A 16,099-nucleotide genomic window follows, 5' to 3' on the forward strand; every position below is an offset into this window, starting at 1 on the left:
TATTAATCTCGTGGGCCTTGTTTTCCTCGAGTGTCGAGCTCGCGGACCGCACAGCTTGTGGGCCTATTATATTTGATGTCGAGCTCATTGACCTTGTTCATCTAGTGTTTAGGTCACGGGATGTATGACTCGTGGGCTGCGTAACTCATGGGCTGTACGACTCGGGTTGTTTGACTCGTGACGTACATCTGATCTGATGAGGTGGGCCTGTTGTTTTCTGGTTAGCGTCTGTCACCCTTTCATCCAGTTCAAGGGACTTTGCCATATGCCTGTTCACAAACTATTAAGCATCAACCCAAAATATGGTACTCCCCTCCCCACCTTCCATGTTTAAGCGTACAAATTTTGTCCAGTGCAAATTGGATAATGTTGCACATAATTTCATGCAAGCTAGTTTGCATAACTAACCCAAACATAAATATTATATCTGAGGTCACTGCCATCACTGAAGACACGTAAGCTTCATTTCTGAAGTAATTGACCGCTCACATTCCTGAGACTTGTTACTATGAACCAATGCTTTGTGGAATGTGGATACATACTTTAATTATAACGTCAAGGCGTGATTTGTACATGATTAAACATTTAGGATTAAACCATTGAAGCCAAACATCAATATTTGCAATCCTACACAAATTTTTAGTGATATTCTAAAAGTCTGACCTCACATTGTCCTTAGAGGTCAAAGTTGGATATACACAGGGTAATGACCAATGTTCTGTGGAATGAGAAGACACTTCTTGTAGTATAAATGCTAATAGCATAATGCATGATTGCACACCAGGTATACAGTTAACCACTGAATATACATCAAATATCAATATTTTGATATTTTGAGGTCATTGACCTGTCACAGTCCTCAGAGGTCAAAGGCAGACACGTGTAAATAATTTCCCTTGATCTGAGGAATAGGAAAACGATTCAGTTGTAACACAAATGAATTTTTAGGACATCGTTATGTTTATCATCAACAAATTGCACCAAATATCAAAATTCTGATAATTTGAGGTCATTGACCTCTGGAGATCATTAGAAGTCAAAGGTAGAAACCTGTCAAGGATCTATGGAACATGAAGACAATTCCACTGTAACAAAAATGAGTTTTTAGTACATCATTACCATATTTAACATTAATCAATGATGCAAAATATCAATTTTTATCAAATTTTGAGGTCATTGACCTCTGGAGGTCATCAGAGGTCAAAGGTAGAAACCTGTCAGGGTTCTATGGAACATGAATACAATTCCACTGTAACAAAAATGAGTTTTTAGTACATCATTACCATATTTAACATTAATCAATGACGCAAAATATCAATTTTTATCAAATTTTGAGGTCATTGACCTTTGGAGGTCATCAGAGGTCAATTCAGACTTACCTCCCGATCTTAAAATGAATCTTATAACATGTACCAACACTGGTGAAAGTTTCATGCTTTAGTCAAATTTTGCACTATTTTTCGGCTTATCTGTTCTACTATTGTAAATAGATCTGTGTCATGATTTTCTAGTATCTAGAAAGATGTAACGTTAATGTTAGAACTCTCATTCTTTTTTTAAGCACCCATTCTCATTCACGGATTCCAGCACTGGAACTACTAGTAGGCCTAGGCACTAATAGAATTAGAAATGCGCATTCCACAGCGCAATGCGAATGTAGGCCCCTAGGCCCTGCCTGGCTATAAAACGGAGGGAATTTTTGCTACGTTGTGTATAGATAGTTTCTAGGCCCACCTAGTTAGAGAGTTTCTAATTTTTATTTCTTTTCGTAGGCCTAACATGTTAGATTTATTCTACATCTGAACTTTTGCAGTGTTGGTCTGACTGGCTGGGACCAAAAATGAATACAAACAAAATATAGAAAGCACCACTGTCTGCTTATTTGCCGGGGCATAGGCCTACCGGTAATTTGTTATTGTTAAGGTACCGTATCGTCCGTAGTGAAACAATGAAATAAAATCTTAGGAGACAAAATACATTTGTAACAATAAACATCCGAACTTTCACATGAGTTATTATTTATTAAGACTAAAATTTGAGATCTGCATTCCGTTTTTTCTAGTGGGCTAGATCACGAAACTGTTTATCTAACTTTAACATGTTCGGCCTAACGTTAAACAGCTTGATCCTACGTAGTATAGGCCTAACTACATTAGGACCTACTTGCATATTACAAGTCATTTATGTAGGCTACATTGAACAAATAACAAAGGTCATTGTTCTATCTCAAATTCAGGGTTCTCTAACAATAACATGTTAGAGTCAGTCACATTAGGGGGGTAATACCCCCAGTATTCGGTCATTTATTAAAGGGTGTGTCTTAACAGTTCTGATTGAGGTTAACTATACAAAGCCCAGTCGCTGTAGGTAGCGACTGCACAGCGTACAGTACTTACAGCGTCTGGTCGGGCTAGATTGAGGCGAGGATTTAGCTTTTAACGTTTTGCGAGATATTTACACAGACCACTCTAGCTATGTATGACTAGCGCTTCTATGAGATGTCAAAGAGCATGCAATTGTAAGGAGTAGGCCCCTATCAAAAGTTTATTTGAAGATAATCGGTTTTGAAATGGCCGAGATTTCCAAAAACAAGGAGAAACAAAGAGATTAAAAAAAGGCGTGGCCTTCGTTTTTCTTGTCATCACTTTTTTGGATATCTCAGCCGTTTGAAAACCAATTTTCATCAAATAAACGTTGAATCCTTCTTAAAATTACGTGCTGTTTCATATTTCATAAGCGGTTTCTCATTATCTCACTTTATGAATATGAATCTTATAAACGTGAATCCCCACCTCGACCAGTAACATAGCCATAGGGCCACTGTATTGGCAACAGCAAGGTCCTACAGTCCTTAAGCTTTTCTGCAATATTTTATGAACTAAAATAATACATACATACATCATATCTACAGCAACGTATGTGAAATATATCAAATTTCTTTAATCTCAATTTTCATATTGTTAATATCTCAATCCCAAAAGATATCATTTTGAAAATCCCCCAGAATACGGTCACCGCGATCAGAATTCGGTCACGAGATATGCTTGAGTAGGGTCTAACATTAGGCCCTACCATTGTATTAATGATATTACGGTTTCATACTCTTATAGAGTCTTAATAGCCTGGAATTACCAACGTTGCAAAAATGATAATGTAGACAGGGGGTCTATGCATTATACGCCAGTTAATGTGAATGAACGACATAGAAAGAGATATAAGAGGAAAATAGTACCGATTATTGCTTTTCTAAACACATAGTAGTCATTAAAAAACCGAAAGATTCGCTCCAGGCTTACCTTTCGCTTTGCACTTCTTATCACACATCCTCGAGGCCTCATCCCCATGCCAAAGCTGTCCGTGCCCGGCGCCCCATCTACCCGGCCGGCCAACCACAAATACATGAGGGGCCTCGACGCGCATCGCGCAGTTGATGTACTGTAGGCCGGCTGTGCGTGCAGCACACATACATTATGTATCACCGCGCGCTGCATATAGAATTCCATGACTAACGCGAAATTAAATAGTCCCAAGAAAAATCATAATTTTGACATATTGCTTCTCTGAATTACTGAATGAAACAATCGCTTTATTTTGTACTTTTTATTATCTTGTTACTTTCTAATTGCAATTAGATTCGCAAGCATTGTGGCCCTGTTTATTAATATCCGAATATTCGACCAGAGAATTTGCGGGGTCGCAATAACCCCGTCTTTTCTGGTCACCAGTGAATCGATCGAAAATTTATCAGACGAAACAACCCCGAAAGGGGTCAAATTATTTTGACCCCGCAAAATCCAACCCCGCAATTTTTAGAGTGTGGTCTTGATCATGTAACGCTATCATTTTGGTACAGGATGGCAGATTAGTCATATTCTTCAAAGTCCCGTAGAAGAAAAACAAGCACATGAACCTATGGTTTTATTTACATATTTGGGCTTCGGATGGGTCAAAGTTACGGTATGGAAAGTTTCAAGAAAATGACATGGATTTCACTTTAACTGAGGAACGTCCTTAAAAAGTAGGGAAAGGGGTGTGCGCCCCTTTAATTTTGCAAAGGCGCCCCACCCTTTTCCGGAATTTCTGGATTCGTCCTTGCACAGTACATTTCTTCGGATCTTTCCCGTAAGTAAGGGTTTTTTTTTTTCCATTTCCTAAGATTGCTGATTATCCCATATACAGCTACAATAGCTGGTCTCCCACGGGATCCAGTCGGACGTGAGGTGGGAGTGGGACCACTCCCCAGGGTTAAACACCCTGCTCTTTTCGATGAATAAATAAAGCGGTATCTCCTACGTGCATGAGTTGTGACTATCTCTCTCTCACACGGAACCTCCATTTTATGTCCTATATCCAAGGACAGAGTGTGTTGCCTCATACTAGAGGGGACAGTATGAATACATATGCACAACTGATCGCTGGGTGGGACCCGGGAATCGAACCGAGATCCTTTCGATCCCGAGAAACACGCGGTGCCGACTGAGCTAACTCACCGCCCAGGATACGAATAGACATTATTTTGGTGAATGAAGCGGAAGGCTGCTAAATTTTGCAATTCGTAACGTAGGAGAATTTACAATTTGTATAGAGTATCGTTTTCCATACCCGATTTCATTCTGAGTTGTTTGTTTGTTCTTTTGTTGTTGTTGTGTTTTTGCGTTTCATTTTGCAATATGTGACCCTTGACCAAACCTCGAGCACTACCATGGACCCCCCCCCCCACACACACACACACACTTACACAAATAAATAACATCCCACGACCCCTTGATCAAGGTAACGGAAGTGGTTTTTAGAATAACCTTGATGAAATAAATAATACAATACATACTATTTGAGGCTGTGATACATTTTCAGCGTAATTGTTGCCTATTGTCATACAGAGGTAATCGTTGAACCACGACAGCACAGCTACTCATCCTCTTGTTCTGATACCGCATAAATTTCTGCACTATACCATAATGTAGAAAACAGTGAATGTGTTTTATAGCATGAATGAGGGTTACGAACGCTAAACTCAGACCAAGGGATAATCCTTACAGTTTTCTTTGTTGATCGTTAATAATTACTTTGATACTTTCACCGCACATTGATTGTATTAAGAGCAAAAATGTTGCTAAAGTGGGACTTTTTGGCCCATACTGAATTTCCATCAGATAATGGGGAGAATGATGTAGAAATTGTTTTTAATTATAGTGTGCGTAAATAAACAAATATAATCAGCATAGTGTGCGAGTTGTATACAACGAGGAAATGACATTGAAAAGGAAATTGACATATCACATAACAAAATGGCAAGGGACATTAAGTCTATTAAATTGCAAAACAAACGAGATCTATAATTGTTTTTCTGAACAGCTGTAAACCGATATGATGTAGGATGTAGACCTAAGTCTTGCAAAAAACAGAAAACATAGTTGATAACTTATTGTTATCTACAATTTAGATTGGGGTTTTTTTTTAGCTTTTTAATTTGAGTTTGTCTTATGCTGTTTGTTTTAAAGTGTCTGTTAGGGGCGCTGTCAGTGTTTGTAGTCAAAAGGACAAGGCAAAGCGGATGGTATGCCATGAATCGGGACACAACCCTGCATCAAAAAACAAAACAAAACAAAAAACAGTCGCAAGATATGGATTTGTAGTTAAGTACAGATTATGAAAGAGCAGATTCTGAGCTTTAATAATGCATAATTCAATTCAAATGGGCTGTCTTAACCTATCTGAATATTGGAAAGAAAGCACACATTCTCGAAAAGTGTGAACTGAGAAAATAGGCTCTAAAGTACAGAGTCTATTCAAGCGCTTAATCTGAACAAGCAGTGCTAGATCTGTGCTATGATCGGGACAACAGCAAAAAAGAAAACAGGATGCAAGCCACAGAAGCAACAACAATTAAGGAATTATCGGATTAAGCTGAAATTTTGTCTATTAACACATTCTGTCCATGATTAATGCAAAAGCAATGGCATCATCTTTTCAAAAGTTATTAGAGTTGAAAGTAAAGAGTGTGTAGGCCTACAGGATTTTCAAGAAATGAAAAGGGACCTCTAGGACATACCTGATCGTGCTAATCTTCAAAAATAAAGGGGGGGGGGGGCTACTAGGAAACCTGCTAAAAACACACTTTCCCATTCATTTTTTGATATCAAAACGTATATGCATAATGTAGAAGAAGAGTTCTTCAGAAAATATAAAAAATAAGATTGACTTGGTTTACCTATATCACCTTTGTTTGTTTGTTTTTTAGTCCTCACGTAAAATCAAGGGGTGTGACTTTTTGTTGATTTTGTGATGCACAGTTAACATTGGACCGACATGACGTCAAAAGGACTAAGCAAAGGGGATGGTATGCCTTGAATCGGGACACAACCGCTGCAGCCAGCCGCTGGGACGAGTCCGCAGTACAGAACTATAGAGTTCTGTGGTCCGCAGCCAGTCGTCCAAAATTTCTCAACCACACCGTGTGGGGGCGCAGTGGGCCAAATATGCAGAGGTCATTAACAACTGAACAATCACAAATTGAAAGCAGCATACGATTACATTAAAGGGATTGTTTAGTTTTTGTTGAGACCTAATTTCAGATTTCTAACACTTTTTGGTGAGATAATGAAAAACCTCTTATGAAATATGAAAGGACATGTCGTCGGCGTTTTCACGAACCGACGCTATTTCGTTTTTGAGCGAAAATGCAATTCTGAGAAAATCGCGTTTAAAGATCTCACAAGTTTTAGACAACGTTTTCAATGATTTTTCTTGTCTTGTGTGTGCAAATTTTGACAGGGTGATGAGAGTGGAAGTTGTTCTTCCTATCCATAGTGTAATTTTAGTGTGAATTCAAAAAATTTACGATATTTCTGTCTTCAAACTCACTGCGTCGGTTCGTAAATCCATCGTTTCTTGCGCGCACCATAGGTTATGTACTTAAGCGCGGGTCTCACGAACCGACGTAAGTTGTATTACGTCGGCTCGTGAGACCCGCGCTGTAGGGCCTGTACAATAGGTAACGTGCAATACGCGTGTATTTACGAACCGTCGCTATTTCATTTTCGTATGTGTTTACATACAAATACTATTAGGGCTATACCTGCTTATCAACAATAACCTTATTAATTGAAAGTAATTGTCATGTAATGATTGTTGTGATGATTACAATACATTTAGTGATAATTAAGATGATAACACAAGCCAGTTTCTCTTAATTGTTCTAAAAAGAGTGTTGTCATTGTTTTCATCTTCATTTAGTACACGCATGTATTGTTATTATACTGTAGCTGTGGTTGATCGTTCCAAAGATTTCTTTGCCCCCCCCCCTTTTTTGTGGATATATTATTGAACACTTTTGCATGTGGACATCTATCATTTGGTAATACATGTACTTGGTATACTGTGTTTCATATTTTTTTACTTTTTACTGTTTTTTTATAACTTTTTTAACTTACTTTTTTATTTTTTCACATTATTTTTAATTCAAATTCAGTTCACTTCTTTCATAATAATTATGAATGTTTGTTCTAAGATGAAGGATACCACTAAATCTTGGGAAAAAGACGTGCCAGTCAGTAATAATTACTTGTATTTACTCATCTTTCATACTCATGCATGCACTCTGTTATTTCTTTCTCTGAAATAATCTATTAATTTCTTTATTTCTTATTATTCCACATATTTGTGACATTTACTTTGTCACAATTTTTATCAGTGTCATTATTGTCATTTGGCTCGCATGCGAATTCACTCATAATTCCTCATTTTCCATCTTTCTCTTTCCTGCTCAACAGATTCTATGATAGCTGCACCTGATCATATAAAAACATAAAACTCATCCTGCATGCACTCTTCGAAACTGATCAACTCCTAAAAGTACATAAATATCAACACTATCAGAATTTCAAGCTTCATTTTAAATATATAATAATGGTCATGTTTTATTATGCCTTTTGCAGCAATATATGGAAGAGGTACATTATGCAATCGAAGAAACATAGGTCCTCAATAAAATATCAAATTTGAATTATTCAGAGATGAGTAATGACAATGGGAAGGATAACAATTGTGGAAGAGCTCCATAAATCAATACATATCTAATGGCAAATGGAGATGGAATCAAGATTCAAGAATATGTGTAATTCAAGTTCATTATTATATCAGTTCTTGTGTGTTCACAAAAAGAGGAACACAGTTCGAACATGCACACCAAATCTTACATCGTACATTTACATCTATAGAGTGCGGACGGAACATATACAAGAGAAAGAATAACATTCTCAAATTAATATATCAAGCATAACTATGTATATGAACACACAAAGATGTTGCTACATATGCATGAAGCTTGAGAGTGCTGCAACACCCATATGCTCAGATAAAAACTTGATCTATATCATACAAAAGAGAAGAGGTACTGCATGTACATGTAGTTACACTATTCACAGGACAGTAGAAAAAAAGCACGAGAGAGAGAAGGAAATGGGTGTCTAAAATAGGTCGATGTAAGGAGTGCCAAGCCAATTAAGTCTCTAATAGAAGTCATACATATATAAGGAAACAAATTAATCACAACATAAATGATCGTGCTCATGTTAACCAATAATTAGCATCTAAAAATGTGTGTAGAAAGCCCATAATATCAGCCTTTCGCCCCGTAGGCTTTTTACATATGAGAAAAGAGAAATTTTGGCCGACCCACCCCCTCCCTGTGAATCCTTAATCCACCAGTACTATAAACACATTCTGAGAATGTGTTTTAGTACATGTACTAGCAAATTCACAAGAGGGGTGGGGAAATTCGGCAAAAATTGTGTGTGGCTAAAATAATTAAAAAGAAAGGTCATCAGCAAAACTACGGGGTGGATGCAGACGAATTTTCATGTGATGACTAAAAAAAATGCAGCTAAAGGAAAAAAAAAATGACGGCGGAGAGGGGCCAAGGCTAATTTGACTCCCCTCCCCCCCCCCACCAAAAAAACAAACAAACAAACAAACACCACTGTTTTACAGCACCTTTAAAGGACTCTTATTTTTTTGTTTGTTAAAAACAAACGTCTCGAAGTAAAGAATTCCATATTGTAGGCGAAATGTAGACCGATACAGTGTATAAAGTGTACATCCCAAGCTATTAAAGAAGAAAAAAAAGATTATGAATATCATTTAAAGTAAGAATTTCAGTGTGTTTAATCATCTTTAGTTGAGTTGCAAATGACATGTACATATTTAATAAGAGCAGTAAACTTCGAAGCGCCCCCAAGCCCTTCTATACTTTAATTATTCATGTGTAAAGGTAGCGCCAGGGTACTCCGGTGGTCTAGTGGTTATGACGCTGGTCTAGTAATCCAGAGGTCATGGGTTCGAATCCTGCTTGGGCTGCCTGTGGTTTTTTTTTTCACAGTAGCCTACAAACTGCACACTGCAGTTGCGTGCGTTACTACGGATGGAGACAAATGAATAATCTATTATTTTAATATACAATGTTTGACATCCTTATTGCAATCACTTTCTTTAATTGTAAATTTAGAGACATAATGAATTATTATTAAAAGAAATCATATTTCTGTATTTTGTTGTGAGTTTGCATGGGAACATACACGTATCATAATTTACAATTTTAGTTAAATAAAGAACATCTTATAACAGAACTGTCTAGTGATGGTTGAATAATTATGTCAATTTGTTATAAGTCCTATCAGTTACATGGAGTGCATGTTCCCATGTTTATAAGAATCATACGTGACACATTCAAAGTGGGTTGAAGACAACAAAATAATAAATAAAAGAATAAAGGAGAATAGAACTTAATCTGATTACAGCATCATCTAAATATTGCCAATGTGCACTTAGAAATCTATCAAGATTTATCACAAGGTTATGATTACCACACAAAACCTTCAAGATTTATTATCATGAAATACATACCAATGAACACTTAAAAAAATCTAACATTCCATATCCACATGAAGCTTTCCTTGATATAAATGTCTCTCTGTAGTGTTATTAAAGTGTAGCAAAATTGTAATTACGACATCACAGAATGGAATGCATTGTTTTCACCTTCAATCTTAGGATCTCCTTTCATGTTTCCACTTTACAATCACATTTCACTGTAGATATACCGTCCTTATGTTGTCGCCCTTCATCCCAATTTCTCCCTTCTATCCTATCTGTAGATTGTCTTCTTTCCTAAGCCATTGTATTCACATTCCTTGATGATCAGCACGATGCTGTACTTTTTTCTTCTTCTCTGAAACAGTCCAGCTCTTCGCTACTGCATGGCATCAGTCATCTGAAAGAAAAGACAGAAATTAAGAACTTTCGATTAAAATCAAACATCATGATACAAGATACAACTTTCATTTTGAGAAAAAGAAATCAGCCAACTAAACTGTAGTTGAAATTATTTTGCTCTATTTATATTAAACATAAAACAAAACGGTATACAGGATCAAAGAATGTCAAAAAAATACTGCTGTTCGTCTTTGATGCATATTCAAATTGTCTCGCCTTTTACATATTTTAATGATGCAAGATCTTATGTCTAGCACTTAGTAAGTCTCACGTAGAATTTAAATTATTATTCACAAGAAAAAATCTACATGTCCTTGTAAACAAGGCATTGCTTTGAAAAAGCTGAATATTACTAACTGCATTTGGGAAACAGTCTACGACAATCAAACTTGTTTATTATCAGAGACTTTAACATCTTAATTAGACCTATCTACATTACCATTGTATTCACATCCGTTGGTGATGTACACGACCCTATACTTTTCCTTTTCTTTTCTGAGACAGTCCAATTCTTCGCTACTACATGGCACCAGTCATCTGAAAGAAAAGAAAGAAATTAAGAACTTGTGATTAAAATCAAACATCATGGTACAAGATACAACTTTAATTTTGAGAAGAAAAAAAAAATCAGCCAACAAAACTGAAGTTGAAATTATTTTGCTCTATCTATATTAAACATTAAACAAAATGGTAGGCCTATGCAGGATCAAAGAATGTCAAAAAATGCTGCTGTTCGTATTTGATGCATATTCAAATTGTCTCGTCATTTACACATTTTACTGATGCAAGATATTATGTTTAGCACTTAGTAAGTCTCATGTAGAAATTGAATTATAATTCACATGAATATAAATCTACATGTATTTGTAAACAAGGCATTGCATTGAAATAGCTGAATATTACTACAGTTGTACATGTACAGTACCTGCATTTGGGAAACAGTCTATGACAATCAAACCTGTTTCTTATCAGAGACTGTAACATCTTAATTAGACCTAGACTCTACATTATCATTCAGCTTTTAAAGGTATTAACCATTCACCTATAAAACACTGGCATTGTCATGTGCATCATATTTCTTTGATACTGCACATATTTTCATGAAGTCTGTGCAAGAATGCAAATGAAACACGTCTGCTGTTTGGTATTTATGAAAAAAAAAAAAATTACTAACCCGGAAGTCCTTGGCCTTAGGAATAACACGTGGCGAGTTAGTAGGAATTGACGTTAAAATAGAATAAGAATAGATCTACAGATTGTACTAAATAGGCCTTTGCCTCATGAATGTCTGGTCTAATTATAGACTAAGTGAAGTCTAGACCTTTCACTTTTAAGTTACCGGGTACCAGTGGTACACAGAATTTATATTATAGATCTAGACTACATCTAGATCTAGACATCTAATACTATTAGATCTTGGCAACTTTTGTCTTTGTGACACGAAATTAACACGTCACGGATGATATTGCGGCGATATCCAACAGGATGACAGTACCACTATTACTGAATCAGTAAGTTGACATAGATAACTAACATCACCTTGTTAACGTACGTTAGAGATGGCACCATATACAATAACCGGTGACACTGACACTGACAGATCTAACGACTACGTTTAGACTAACGTAAAGAGTTAGACTCGCCATCTCAGTAAGTCGGCCAAAGACAAAGTCAATACAGGGCTAAGTCAGTGTTACTGTTATGTTAGGCCTAACAAACGTTAACGGTTACTCGGTTAGGCTAGGTTTACCAGGACTCAAGAGTCCTGGTTAAATCAGTCGAGGGAATTTTCTTAGAAGTCCTTCGATTCCAAGAATAAAAAGGGTGAAAGAACAAAGGGAAAAAAGGAAAGAAGAAAGGACAAAAGATTATGTATGGCTGCTGTGGAAATCGACAGCGCTACTGTATCACTATCAATCACGCGTAAATATGTAAACGCCATTTGGTTGGGCCGCATTCACATGTTTTAGGGAAAAAAAGCCCCACCGCTGTGCTTCAAAGGTACTCCTCTCGAACTAACGTTAGACATGAAATGTCACATATCTACACACAGTACGGTACCGGTACTAGGGCTGAATTCACAAGTATACTATAACACTGCACTGTACAGGAAAGCCACCTAGCCTGTAAACTACTCGTACGGTAGAGTTTAGGTAGTATCACTAGACCACATACTGTCATAGATGACATCTACACCAACGCTGCACACTGGCACTGGTCCGACGGTCCCTGACCAGGAAAAATCACTGTTGGACACTGACCAGTAACTTTTTCAGGAATGGACCAGTAAAAATTGGGGGGGGGGGGAATGGGTGGACTCTACCTACTATTACCACTAGTCTAGATGTAGATCTAGAGCTAGACTATAGACTCTGTGTTAATTTGACTTGGTCTTAGACTTCAGCTGATCTTAGTTTTAGTAACTGGTATTACAAGTAAAGTCTTAACTTAGACTTAATAGTTAAACTTGAAAGTTAAAGTCTAACATGTCTAACTTTATTCTTTACTCTTCCTTTGAGTTTTACTTTTAGACTTTTTACTCTTTTTTTTAGTTTAGTAGGCCTACTTTGTCAATCTCATGATTTCATTTTCAACTCAAGTCAAGGCATAGCCATGAGTGTCTTCGAGACTTTGACATCTTGCATGTCTTGCACACAGACGTTACGACTACAGTACTCAGTAGTCTCAGAAGTAACGACATAAGTTGAAAAGAAACTATAAATAATATGATTTGGGATCTAATTTGAAATTGGGTGGCGTTTACAGACTAGGCTTCATAAGCATCACGCGATTGAATACATGGGACTACACTCTACCGCAATTAATGGTTATGGTAGTCCAACTGAAACTGTTATTTTGAGCATGATTATAATAGGATTATAGCTTACCATTCACTTCACTCGTGGACAGTGGGCCGGCTTAGGTCGTCATTCATCTTTCAGAAGGTTTGGTTCTCACTCTGAGATCTGGATTAGGGCCAAAACCTAATTCTAGGCCAGTTACTTGAACAAAGCTCAAAATAATGCAACTGCGACGGTTCGTAAAACCCGCATTGCTCTTCACCCTAGCAATTCGGGTTTCACGAACCGGCGTATCTTTACTGCGTCGGTTCGTGAAATTCCTTTTTCTCAATTTCTCGATATTTCGAATACCGTCGTTTTTTTCTTTCTTTGATAAAATTAAGAATAATTAATTTTGTGATCTAAAATTTTGAGATTTGGTAGAGTTTTGAAAGCACTTTCATTTGGTACCAATATCTCGATTTTGAAAATTTTGACCAAAATCGAAATAGCGTCGGTTCGTGAAAACACCATGTAATTCCATAAGGAATTCAACGTTTATTTGATGAAAATTGGTTTTGAAATGGCTGAGATATCCAAAACAGAGCGATAATAAAGTGTGGGACCCACATTTTATTACGATCGCTTTTTTTTACTTTTTTTTGGATGTTTCAGTCATTCCAAACACGATTTTCATCAAATAAACTTTGAATTCCTCTTAAAATGCTATGCTCTGTACTATTTCATAAGTGTTTTCTTGGTATCTCGCAAAAAGTAAAAAATGCCCAATTCTCATCTCCACCAATACTGTACCTTCCCTTTAAACTGTTCCTTTCGTTCATTGTAGGTCAAGTTTGACATCGCGTGCTCAGAGACCATTTTCTCATTGAAACTTGTGCTATTTAAAATGTTTCTTTCTGAAGTCCTGAATATCCAAGTCATTATGATAAAGCTGCACATGAAGCCCGATGAAGCTTTGTCAAAATTGGGACATTGTTATCCGATTAGGGTATTGTTTGACAACAATCTCTATATAGTGCGTAAACAGATGCGTGATTCTATCGATTATGATGTCGTATTGTGTTGTACAACTTTATAGCAATTGATAAGAAAAATCATGAATAGGCAAGTACCAAGAGTAGACCTTCTGTATGAAGATTTTATCATGACATTCCATTGCAAGTAACATTCCTGTTTCCTTCTCCAGCTTGTAATCGTTACCAGTGCATGTTGGAGACAGTATGCAGGCCTACTCTCAGTATCAAATTATCGTCAATATCATTCTGTGTATAAAGGATGCATTGAAACTGATTAATCTATAGTCCTGAAGTGTTTTCTGATGAGTCAATCTATCAGTTTTTACACAGCATGATAGTCAAATCCCCTGCTGTAGACATCATCTAGATAATTATCATGGTCGAGATCACCTGATCTTTAGGGGAGGGCGCCCTTGTAAAATGCCAGTTCACAGTTACGATCTTAGCATGTGCAGCCTATTATTTTATTGTCATTGCAGAGTGGACGTTCTCTCAAAATGGGCATGTAGATATAACTGAAGGATTTAAACATGAACCAGGTACATAATATCGGAATGTGCAGCTGAATGTGTTCGTATTCTGTATAATCGAATTAATCAAAGGCCTTTCACTTATTAGTAGGCCTAAATTGCCACTTTCCCCTTTGGCTGTTTTCAACTTACTGGTCTTCTGAATTTTTCCCTCATGTTTTATAAAGTTCATGGTTGCAGAGGTCAGTGCGGACTGAGTGCTGACTGTGATCTGGCTTATTTCTTCAACTAGTATACCAAGACACTTTATGAAGACAAACCTCAAGAGCTCCAACATTGCTGTGAACTCTTGAGAAGCAATTGCATATAACAATGACAGAGCTATTTGGAGACGGGGTCATCCCACAAGCCTGACACTCACGAGTCATAGATACGGCCCACGAGCTCGATATTTTAAAAAAAAAAAAAAAAAGGTCCTTGAGTCATATCACAGCCCACTATAAAGTACTTGAGCTCAACACCACATGCACTCAAATAAGGCCCATGAGTCCGCCAGTATAGGCAAACAAGGCTCACGAGTCCGACACTTTAGGCAAATAACGAAAGTTCCTCGAGACCGACGCTAAATAATTAAGCCCCGTGCCCATGTATAATATAATATTTGCACCTTGTCGAGCTCGTCGGCTGTATGACTCGTGGGCTGCATGACTCGTGGGTGTCGGACCAGTCGTGACGTGCACTCTTTGGAGACACCATGCAGTATAGACAAGTCACAACTAAGGCCTTTGAAGCAATCAGAACTATAAACTGCCATTTATGCAAATAAGATTAGAAGGAAACAGTTCACCCTGATTCTTTTCTTATCCTTAATTTACTTGTGCTCTATGCATATTTGAAAAAAAATACAATTGTATTTTCTTCATTGTTACTCATTTTCACATGTATTTTGCCAATTTACGTTTTTGCAATTATTACAAATAACATTATGTTCTGCTTATATATACATTGTATATAAATTTCTTTTTTATTTTATGGAAATAAAAATAAATTTGAATCTTGAGTCTTGAATCTTGAATCTTTTCCTTGCAACATCCATCGATCTGCGGCCGGTTGTGTGCGACAATAGTTGCTCACAATAAAGACCCTCGTCGGGGTTTATTGCCACTTATATACTATAAGATGGTTTCAGTCTGACACCACTACGGCTGACCTCACTTGGTCTACTATCAATTTTGTCTAATGCCCCTTTAGTCTACTTCTCCGCACTTGGTTTAATGCCCAGTTTGAATGGCTACTTATCGTTTCGTCTAATGACAAGATGGTCTACTTGCAGTTTTGTAGACTTTTTCCCATTATGTCTAATAAACTGTGGGTATTAGACGAAGTGGGCATAGCCCATCTGGAAGTAGACCAACTGGCAATGAGGATAAGTGGCAATGGGATTAAAATTCAATAGTCATTAGACGAACTGGTTGGAGACGAAACAGGATTAGATTATGTGGGTTGAGATTAATGCTATAACATTAGACGAAGTGGGAGT

Source organism: Diadema antillarum, unplaced genomic scaffold (genome assembly GCF_040938485.1).
Source record: "Diadema antillarum isolate AM-2024a unplaced genomic scaffold, OU_Dant_1.0 seq00000648_RagTag, whole genome shotgun sequence".
Taxonomy (NCBI): Eukaryota; Metazoa; Echinodermata; class Echinoidea; order Diadematoida; family Diadematidae; genus Diadema; species Diadema antillarum.